The sequence below is a fragment of the Lonchura striata genome, chromosome 2 (assembly GCF_046129695.1).
Source record: "Lonchura striata isolate bLonStr1 chromosome 2, bLonStr1.mat, whole genome shotgun sequence".
Classification (NCBI taxonomy): Eukaryota; Metazoa; Chordata; class Aves; order Passeriformes; family Estrildidae; genus Lonchura; species Lonchura striata.
The window spans coordinates 89,006,046-89,016,434 of NC_134604.1; the positions used below are offsets into that span (position 1 = coordinate 89,006,046).

The window sequence follows — 10,389 nt, forward strand, 5'->3', positions numbered from 1 at the left end:
CGGGGCGGCGGCGGCGGGGCCCGGGCCGCGCCGCGCGTCGGGAAACGGGGGTGCCGCGTTCCTCCGCTCGGGGGAGGCTGGGCCGCGGCAGCGCCGACGGGGCGGCCGCTGCTGCCCGCCTGCCCTCCGTCCCCGGCGGCCGTCCCGGGGCGGCGGCGGCCCGCGGGAGCCGGCAGGCGGGCGGCGCGGTGCCGCGGCGGCAGCTGCCGCGGGTCCCACAAGTTGTTTTCCTCGTGGCGACCATTCAGCAAAACGCAGGATCCTTTCTCCGAGATTTAAATTTCGCGGATGAATTACCATACAGCGGTTGCTTAGCAACTAAATTCAAGCCGGGCTAAGAATATGCAAGCTTTTTGTATTCTCATTAATAAAAATGCCACTCTGACACAGCAACCTGACTTTGGATCACTGCAACTTCTGTAAAAGCCATAGGAGAATACAAACCGGCTCCTCCATTTAATTACAGATCAGAGTGGCTTGAAATGTGATGTTTTGTTAATCTATCTTCCTAAAAGCGATGTAAAAAATAACGGCTTTTCAAGAGCAGTGGAAAACTACTTTTTTAATGGAGCTGTCTCCTGGTGCTACTGATGGCTGCAAAGCAAAACCTTTTCTTTGAGTCACACTTTCAAGTAGCATTCCCCCCTTCCGTTTTGAGTTTCCTGAAATTAAAAAAAAAAAAAAAATTATTAAGACATTTGGAGCCACAAGGGAAAAAAATAAAAATAAATAAGCTGCAGCCGATTAGCGCATTAGAGAGGAGAGCATTGCTCGGGAAAGGGAAAGGGGGATTAAAAATGTCAAGGTACAGCCCCTGCTATGCACAGACCCACGATGAGGGCTGCAGTCTGTCCTTGCTCTGAAGCAAGAGTCTCTTCTGCAGAAACGGCTCTCTTTGGCATAAAGTGCGTGGGCACATCGGTGGGGAGGGCGGGGGAAAAGCCTTCAGGGACACCTTGTTGAATGTTTCTCTCCAAAATTTATTTCCCCTTCTGCTAACATTTACTTTATATTGCTTTTAGATCGGCAGTGATAAGATCTTGGCGTTAGATTCTGGCATCTTACACCCAATCTCATATATATGGGAGAATGACCTCATCAGAGGAGGACTGTGTGTATAGATAGAATAATTTAAACATAGACTAGACACCTACATATGAATCTATATATAAAGACGTGTGTGTATTATATATATATATATATATATATATATATATATATTTGTGTGTGTGTGTGTGTGTGTGTGTGTGTGCGCGCCTTTAGCAGTGCCAAAAAACTTCCATGCCAGCCCCGCAGACCCCAGGCAGGGCTGCTGTCCCCTCTCAGCGTTAGAAGGGAGGGCAGCTCCCTTGGCGGGGCAGCGAGGGGAGCCCCGGGGCAGAGCTGCTCGCAGGGTGCCGGCAGCCAGGGCTGGGGCTGCCTCTCCCTGCCAGCCGCCGCCGTTGTGTGGCGGGAGGGCACCAGCTGCCGGGGACACTGGGCGCTTTTGCTGATGGCTGGGGGTTTGGCTTGTGGTGATTTTTTTAGAGACGTAAAGTCAAACTTTCTTCTCCTTTGTCGCCTCCCACCCCTCCCCGCCCCGAGATTGTTAAAATTGAGCCTGAATTGTATAAGCCCCAAGCCACGTTAAAAGTTTAGTCATGTGAGGTTTTTCTCTCCGTCGGGGCTTGTCTGCAGGAGGCAGAAGGGATCTTGGAGGTCTGTCCGAGCTGTGCAGGTCACTGGGGAATCAGGGGTTCTCCCCCTTCCCTCCACTCCGCTTCTCTCTTTCTCTTTTAAGGTTTTCTTTTCTCCCCTTTTCTCCCTTTCGACTTGAAGGGGGGCAGTCGAAATGGGCAGGCATTTTCCAAATGTGAGCTTGTGATGGAGGGAGTTCTCTTAGCAGGACTGAGCCTGTACTCACTTTAAAATGTAGAAAAGCAGAAAAAAAAAAATCCCGTATAACAAATACTAAGGGAAGAAAGGCAGTGAAGTGAGAACCTGTGAAGACTAGAGTCCCCCTGAAACTCAGGCTCACCCAAAGCTTTAGCAGAGTGTTGTGCTTCTCTCCCCAACAGTTATAGGATGAGCATCACAAGGCTATAGCACAAATAATCAGGTTCCATTCCATTTTGCATCACTCTCTAACAAAGCTGAGATTAAAAGCCAAAATTCGAGCACAGCCCTTACAGAGCTGTTGAATAGTGCCAGTACATATGTTTCCTACTCACATGTTGAAAACTGTACCTTCAAACATAGGCTTGTTTCTGATAACTTGCATTTTTTCAACTATGAGGGGGGAAAAACTAAACAGAACTTTTCTGAATTGTTCGTATTGCATCCATCCATGGGTGAAAAGACAGCATTACATCAGCTCTGTACCTCCAATATAAACAGGGAAAGTTTAGCGAGACAAGTTCACTGTCATACCATAATGGAGATATTTATTTTAGACCTGGGACAGTTCAAACCAGTTTGACACCAGTATTGAGCACCACAAAGTATGTGGTTTGGAACAAACTTTCCTTCACATAGTGTGAAGTGGATTGTCAGGCTTGATGCCAGATGCTTGGTTACTTCAAGTGTCCCCTCGCTGCCTCTCTTGCAGGGCGCAGGATACAGAGGACAGTTTCCATCTGCAGGGATAGTGCTCTCATATCAGACCGCTGTGCCATGCCCTCCAAAGTCCAAGTATGGAGTCCTAGCAGAACTATTTCTTCCTCAAAAGGATCCTAAGATGAGAAGGGGAAAATGCATTAGAAAGGGGGAACCAGCTGGAGACTGTTACTCTCCCTGGTAGTAGGCCTGCTCTTACAACACAATGTCAAGGCACTGTGATACTCGTGAAATGACAAAGACAGATCCTATTTCTTCCCGAGGTCCACACTGAGTGGAAAAAGTCAAAGGGTTGTTGACTGTCTTGAGTATGGGGCCATTCTTTCAAACTGAAATGAATTGATCTTAAAAAGCAGGGACTGGCTAATGGGAAACTGGGTATGTCTGCTATATTTATATGCATCAAACCAAAATTTAAACATCTTGAGGGAATGTGGGCTGTATAAACATTTTATATATAGTAACCTTTTTGTTATTAGTTTTGGAAATAGTTGGAGCTACTTCCCTGCCACCACTCCATACAGCATTCAGTCCACACTATAGTCAAATGGGAACTGTTTGCTGAACAACTCCAGATTCTATTTTCAGCTGGAGTACTAATGTACACCTGGAGCTGGTCACATAGACCCAGATAGCCCAATGTATGCAGACCCTTTCACCAAGCAAGAAGATAAAATACAAAAACTATCTGCATGACTGTAGAGTTTTGGGCTGGAGGGTCTTCTGAACAGGTTGGCTTGGTTGTTTGGATTTTTCCTCCCTCTGTGTGAGTACTCATGAGGATCCTCTGAAGCTGAGATTGGGCTCATCTCTTCACCTCCCTTCCACATTCAAAACATTAAAAATATTTACCAACTACAAAAGATATGAGAAGTACTGGGCATTGATCATTATTATATCCCTTCACTGACAGAAAATGGGCCCAGGATAGGAGAGATGAAATTAATCTTTCTAGACAAAGAAAAAAAAAAGAGTTGATAAAGAATTCTTCTGGAATAACATTAATTTCTTTCTTCACCTGGAGCTCTCATTCAAATCAGGGGTCTGCCTGCCTGAGTGGGACATTTTTCAGAGAAATCTAATAGATATTTGTTTCAGACTCCACACTAAAGCTACAGATCAAATGTAAGGTGCAAATCTTTCCATTTGTTTCTCACTCTCTCTCACACATATGCATACACACACACATGCAAACATGCGCTCCCTTCTCAAAATAATAAAACATCCTCTCCCCAATTCTCTCACCTTCTCTATTTTATGCAGACCCATACTCAGATGTGTACCAAAAATTTTAACCCAGTTTGCTGAAATTGCCTAAATTGTCGAGAAAAACAGACTAAACCAGAAGCCGTGTGAAATGTTGAACTTTAAATACCATCCGCTACCTCAAGAAGAAAATTAGTCAATAAATGCTCAGGTTTCTACTAGTTTTAGATTATCATAATTAAAATAATAATTATATTATTTTCTTTAATTTTTTTTATCCTGATGAGAATTCCCTCATATTAATATGTGGGTATGCTGTTTCCTTTTTGATTTGATACTGAAATAGAGGGTTACAGTGTCTCCCCTACGTGTTAATGCTGTATAGGGATGTGTTTAATTCTATGAATGGTGTGTGTTTCTACAAATACCAGGCAAGACTACTATATCATTCTCAGGGCCCAGAAGAGGCATGTTTTACCTGAAAAACTGGGCTTGGGCTGGATGCTGCTGTTGTTCTGGGTTTGGGTTTTAATTGCCCTGCCTATTCTCTCAAGTCAATATTAATGCCATACAGCACGGCTGAGGCCAGGGCTGAGTGAGCCCCGTCATTAACAATAGCATAAACAAAGGAAGGGGACCAGTTACCTTGACATTCGATGCCCGCTTTGTTCCCAAGCTTCCAACTGCATCCTGAAGCCCATACAGGCAAGTATTGCCTACGGGAATGAGTAATCCACTCCAGCTATTGTCCCAATCTCCTGCAAAACAAAACATCACAACCAAAACAAAGATGACAACACACTCCCGCTCCGCAAGGAGTCGGCGAATGGTTTCATGCCTTCCTGCCTTTCCCCGCACTTTTCCTGGCCACTCGTGTTACTGACCTGCTCCCCACAAACGCTGCCCACTGCAGCACACGGGCGCATCCTAATTTGCGCATGCAGTCCATCCTCCTATTCCCCAGTTTTCTGGGGGCATGGGGTTGGAGACACCCCCTCCTGCGCCCGAGCAGCCCTGCCAGATCCCTACCGCGACCGGGCCGCACTCGGGGAGCCCGGCTCTAGACGGGGCGGCCCGGCAGGGTGGGCTGCCCTCCGGCCGCCCCGGCGTGCCCGCCCCGGCCCGTCAGCGCGCAGGGATTTCAATCCCTGCGGCGGCGTGGCCTGGCCAAGGGGCAGCGCGACATCTCCACGCACCGCTGTGGGGATGCGAGGCGCGAACGTGACCCTCCGTGTGTCTGTGTGCATTCCCATTGCCCTTCCAGCTTCTCCCCCTAGGGCAGGTTTTCCGACCTTGCCTCCCTGTCTGGCAGCTCCCGCTCCGCAGCCCCCTGCCTTTGGCAGAAAAGCCCGGAGGGGCCTCTCCTGCTCACGCCCAGTGGAAGGAGCCTGCATAGATTGGGAACATCTTTTTCCTCTGACAAATAAAGTTCCCCCAACCCAGTTTTTCTTGCCCTTCTCCTACAGTCCCATGCTGGCCGTCGGAGGAGAGGGACGCTCAGAAGTCCCCCTAAGTTTGCTGATAGCTCGTTTGACTCCCTCCTTCCCCTCAGGGAGAGAAAGATGGGCCAGACCACAGCAGCGCTACTGTGGGGCTCGTCCCCGAGCCGGTCCCGCTTTGGAGGCAGGTTTTGATCCCGCTGTACTCGGAGGGGAGCCAGTTCCAGCTCCAGGAGCCCTGAGCCTTTACTGGGTTCGCCGGGAGAAGATGAAGGACACTTGGTAGTGTAGCCCGAGGTAGAGGGAGGCCTGAGGAGACATTTACATCGATCCTATGCAGCCAAATCCATCCTCGCATCGTGCCTGTGTGGGAGGGGGAGAGGCATACAGAGGGCTGCGAAGGAGGTAGTTTAAATCTAAAGCCCTTGCTTCAAAGGTTAATAGCTCCCTCGTCAAACGCTGCCAAACGCTACTGGGCCGAAGAGAGGGTAGAAGACGGGGAAAAAAGAACATCAACATTACTACAAATTTCAAAGCACTGAAAATAGCTCTGAGAAATCCCGAGGATCTGCCACCGGTCCTTTTTATTTTCCCCGGGACATAGGCATTAGGAAAAGCTTTTCTTGGATGTGCTTGTGAGCAAGGCCAGTGGGAGCTGCGGCTGCCTTTGGGGGCGAGCCGGGTGGCGGGGAGGGGGGGCTGCGGGCCGGCACCGCCTCCGCCCCCCCCTCCCACCCCCATCCCCCGCACCTGCAGCCTCTGGCTGCGCTGGGGACCCTGCTGCTGTCGGCTCTGTGACCATCCCCCCGGGCCGTGTCGGGAGCAAACCCACTCCCAAATCCTCCCCCCCCGGCCCCCGGGCCGTGTTCCCACCGGGAGCCGCGGCGGCCGGGCAGGGGCCGGCCCCGGCAGCCCTTTATGCGCAGCGGTCAGCAGCCGGCTTGTGGGTTTGCAGCTGCATGCAAATAAATCCCTGGCAATAATCTAATGCGGGTGCTGCCCCGACGACAAAGTGCCGACACAAACGCAAGTGCTTTTGTTTGGTTTTTACCACCTCGGTCCCGCATCCAAGGAAAATAAATAAAACTAGGGACGGAGAGGCAGAAAGTTAGTTAATATGGGTGCTTCATCCAACGAAGCCTGCTTTTGTGATAGATGAAAACCGAATAGTTGTATCTTGTACCTCTGCGAGACTTACAACACCACCCATCCCAGCTGGAGAGAACGATTCCACCCGTGATGAGCAGGAACGAGGTGTCCTGTCTACCCGACCGCCCTTAGCTGTTACATTCACACGTGGAAAACGCATCTCTTCCCGCAATTTTCAATTAATTACAGCTGCATTCAATATAGGACAGGGGGCGGGGGGGGAGGAGGTTTGTGCATAATTTTGTACACTATCTTCTATTGCAGGTAAAAGGGGGTTTGTTTTACTTTTCTCCAAGAAAGGTCCATCTGCACATACAGGGTAGAGTAGTTTGGTTTTTTCCTTGTGCATCTTAAGGAAAAGCTGAGGGCTGAGTAGAGTCAATGGGATGAAGGGGAATAAAAAAAAAAAAAAAAAAAAAAAAAAGCAAAAAAGAGAGAGAGAGGGAGGAAGGGGGAAGTCTTTGAGAAAGAGCTGGAGTGTGAGAAGGAAAAAAAATCAAACCGCAAAAAAATCCCAGCAACACAATTCCAGAGAGGATGGGAGGGAATAGAGTTTCCCAATTGCCTTTCTGCCGACTGACATAAAAAAAAAAAAAAAAAAAAAAAAAAAAAAAAAAAAAAAAGTCACATTGAATGCTGGGGAAAGCTTTACTTTTGCGAAGTGTAAATCTCTAAGGACAAGCAGTACTTGATGATGCCTGGTGCCGCCCGGGACGGGCTCACCCCCCGCGGCGGCCAGAGGCCAAGGGGCAGGCAGGGCAAGGGTTAGGCGCCTAGCCCGGGAAGAACCTCCAGTTCTCCCTCTCTGTCGCCCCTAACTTTGTGAAGAGGGGTAGTTATAATTGTGGAAAATCCCGTTTCCCTGGCAAAAGACGGGAAGTTTGTCTCCAGCCCCTCCCCGCCACCAGTTCCCACTGGGGATGTGGGTAGCCGGTGCGCGGCCCCCGGTCCAGCCAGGTCGACCCCAGCCACCACCCGGCCAACCCGAGCCAGAGCCCGCTCCGCCTTGGCGTTCCACGGCTCGTGGAGGGGCTGCTCCCCTGCCGTGCCGTGCCGGGCACACACGGGCTGCCCTGTGACCAGCTGGCCAGACGGCGGCCCGCGGGCCTCCCTTGGGCTCATCGACCCTGGGAGCTTTGCCAGGCTTTGCCCGGTTGTCTCGACGCCGCTCCCTGGCCTTGCTGGTCCTCAGCTTTTCCCGCTGAGCCCGCCCGGCACCCCTAGCACCCAGGTCCCGCGGGGGGCCCGGGCAGCGGCACGGCAGAGAATAGCCCTGTCCTCGGCGTCTTGGCCGCCCGTGTACGCGACCCGGCTTTTCCTGCCCTGGGCCCTGCGGCCGTCCCCTCTGGCCTCCCTGGCATTCACAGAGCCCGGCCCAGCTGTCGCTTGTCCCCTCGGGGAGCTATTTTCTTCTCTTCCCCGGCTTCCCTCTCCCCAGATGCTCCTGGACGCGGGATGCAGTCGCCCCCCCGCGAGAGGACTCTGTGGATCCTCCGGCCTCGCTGCCCACCGCTGCCTCCTTGTCTCCGCCGCCAACACAAAAGCCCTGACCCAAGCGGCCAAGCAGAGACGGCACAGCGAAGCCCACGCCCGCTGCCCTCCCCGTAATGCGAACTCCTGAGGGAAATCTCCCTGCGGGGCTGCGCTCCTAAATCCTAGACTCTCTTAATCTTTGCAGCTTCTGGTAGGAGAAAGAGGAGTTTGTCACCTAAGGTGCCCCTCGCACCTTTGTGTGACCTGACTCGGGCACCGGGACAACATTACGCCAGTTTCTGCACCCCAAGAGGAGATCTCTGAGCGAGGGGGCCGGGAAGAGTCTCAGGATCACCCCCTTCCCTACATCCCATGCACAGCCTTCTCCCCTTCGTCTCTGAAACTGTGTTTGACACAGCAGCTGAAACACAATTAATTGTAACTGATTAACATGGATCAGTTTCGCCTCCAAAGCACTTTAAGTCAATTCAGCAGCCATAATAATAATTAATTCATTAATAAGTACTATTGGTGCTTCGTCACTAACGCCAAGAAAAGTTTCCCTGAGAAGTACAGGTGGCAGGGAGTGTTAAAATGAAAACATTTGCATGCAACTTTTTAACCAGAAGGGAAAGCACTTTGGTTATATTTGGAGACATGTGTCTCACACATTCCACCCCCCCCCCCCCCCCTTTTTTTTTTGTAAACTATGTAAGAATAAACATTACAGCTCTGGGCTTTTAATTTCTCCAGATGGAATCATAAAGTACCTAGTAGATTTTTTTATATATATATACTATACAATTGAGGATACATGCCTGCTTTTCCCGATGAGGACGAAGAAGCAACTTAATTTGAAGGCATAACTACTGAACCACATTTTGAATAACACACTCGAACAAGTTCACTTTAAAAGGCAGGAAACCACTAAGAGCAGAGCACTGAAAGTTGCTCCTTCCCATTTGAGCTGCAGTGGAAGCTCACAAGTCTGACCTTCACATACGCATTGTCGTTTCGCACACACGTACAGAAGTACACACGCGCGGAGGTGGCAGGGTGCCTAACTGTGGCGGGGGCTTTTCCAAGGCACTCGCACCCCCAGAAGGCTCCCCCCACTCTCTGCTGAAAAGACTGCCTGGGATCCCATCCCCGGCGCGACGGAGGAGTCCTCTGATCCGCAGGTGACGTGAGAGGTCTCCTCCTGCCCCCCCGGCTGAAGCAAGGGGTCTACTTACCCTCCCGGCGCTCCTCTCCGCTCCTCACACGCACACTTGCGCACCCAGCAAAGCGCTTTCGTGCAGGACAAAAAGACGGAGGAAGTCTGGAAACCTCACTGATCTTAGGGATCCAGGCATGCTGGCATGTTGAGGGGGGCAGGAGCCCCTAGGCTGGGTGGAAAATAGTAATAATAAAAGATTGTTTTGAATTGTTTTTTGAAATCCAAGGACAATAGGTTTTGTCTTTTTTTTTTTCTTTTTTTTTTGGGGGGGGGGCGGGAACTGGAGAGGGGGGAGTGATGTTGGTGATGGAAATTACTAAAATACCCTACTTATCTCCCTAAACAGGCTTAGTCTCCCTCTTCCGTCTCCTCAGCACCCCTCTCCGCCATCCCCCCCAAACTTACATGTGTTTAGAGCAATGCAAGGAGTTCCTTGACTGGAGCCCTGGCAGCGGGTGCGTTTAAAGTAGGGATGATTTATTCCTCCAGAGCTCGGGTCCCGCGTGTGAGTCTCCAGACCCGTGTCAGCTGGGCACTGCAGACAAACATCCTTAAATATGCATAAGGAACAGTTCGCTTTCTTAAAGGAGAACTTACCCCACCGGAAAGTTCACAGCCCGTTGTCAGGTGCGGGAGGAGGGTGCGGCGGTAGCCTCTGCGCCGGGACAGCCCTAACTCCTTAAGGTGATCGCCTACACGCTCAGTGGCAGGGCTGGGGACAACCAGCCGCTTTTCGGCTGGGGACCGGGCGGAGAAGCGTTGACTAGTCGGCCATGGACTTAGTGAGTTGAGGACCAGCAGTTTCATACACCGTCCTATCCCTCCTGTCCTCGGCCGGGGTGGGAGAGGGACAGAGCCACATACCTAGGGCAGCCTCGCTCCGGCGGACCCCCGTGGCAGCCACTGATCGGCTGCCCGAAAACTTGCGGGGTGCTACACCGAGGGGAAGCGCGGGACTCCTAACAAGAAAAAAAGTGTTGGGGGGAAAGAGTGGGACTGATCAAACACCCGGCCATCAGAACCCAAGCGGGCTGTGGACATTTCACGACCAGCTTTCTGGAACGGAGAAGTCATGAACGGGAGGGATGAGGTGGGTTTCGCCCAGCTCCCCGGCTAAGAACAGGCCGGCGCCTCCTCCCCGTTCCTGACAGGATGTTCTCCCGGTAGGAAGGACGGCTCCGCTCGCCCACTTGCCCCCGACTTTGCTCTGGTGGCTCCCGAGGGCCAAGCCCCGGCAGCCGCCGCGGGGCTGCGGGAACCCCGGGCGTTTCCTGCGGGAAAGGGGCATCCCGACGCTGGGCGCCGCTT

General features: G+C 51.6%; 1 long non-coding RNA gene across 4 annotated transcripts; it reads right to left on the bottom strand.

The window, feature by feature from the left end:
* Window positions 1-2,396: 2,396 nt before the first annotated feature.
* LOC116183241 (uncharacterized) lies at window positions 2,397-9,745 on the bottom strand. Of its 4 annotated transcripts, XR_013339515.1 has the most exons (5): window positions 9,487-9,627; window positions 9,098-9,250; window positions 5,375-5,603; window positions 4,447-4,559; window positions 2,397-2,711 (listed from the first exon to the last, which is right to left on the bottom strand). It is a non-coding gene; the product is annotated as an uncharacterized LOC116183241 (long non-coding RNA). The 4 variants fall into 4 exon arrangements; XR_013339516.1 differs by lacking the exons at window positions 5,375-5,603; window positions 9,487-9,627 and adding an exon at window positions 9,679-9,745; XR_013339514.1 differs by lacking the exon at window positions 5,375-5,603 and having other exon boundaries at window positions 9,487-9,624.
* Between the last annotated feature and the right edge of the window lie 644 nt (window positions 9,746-10,389).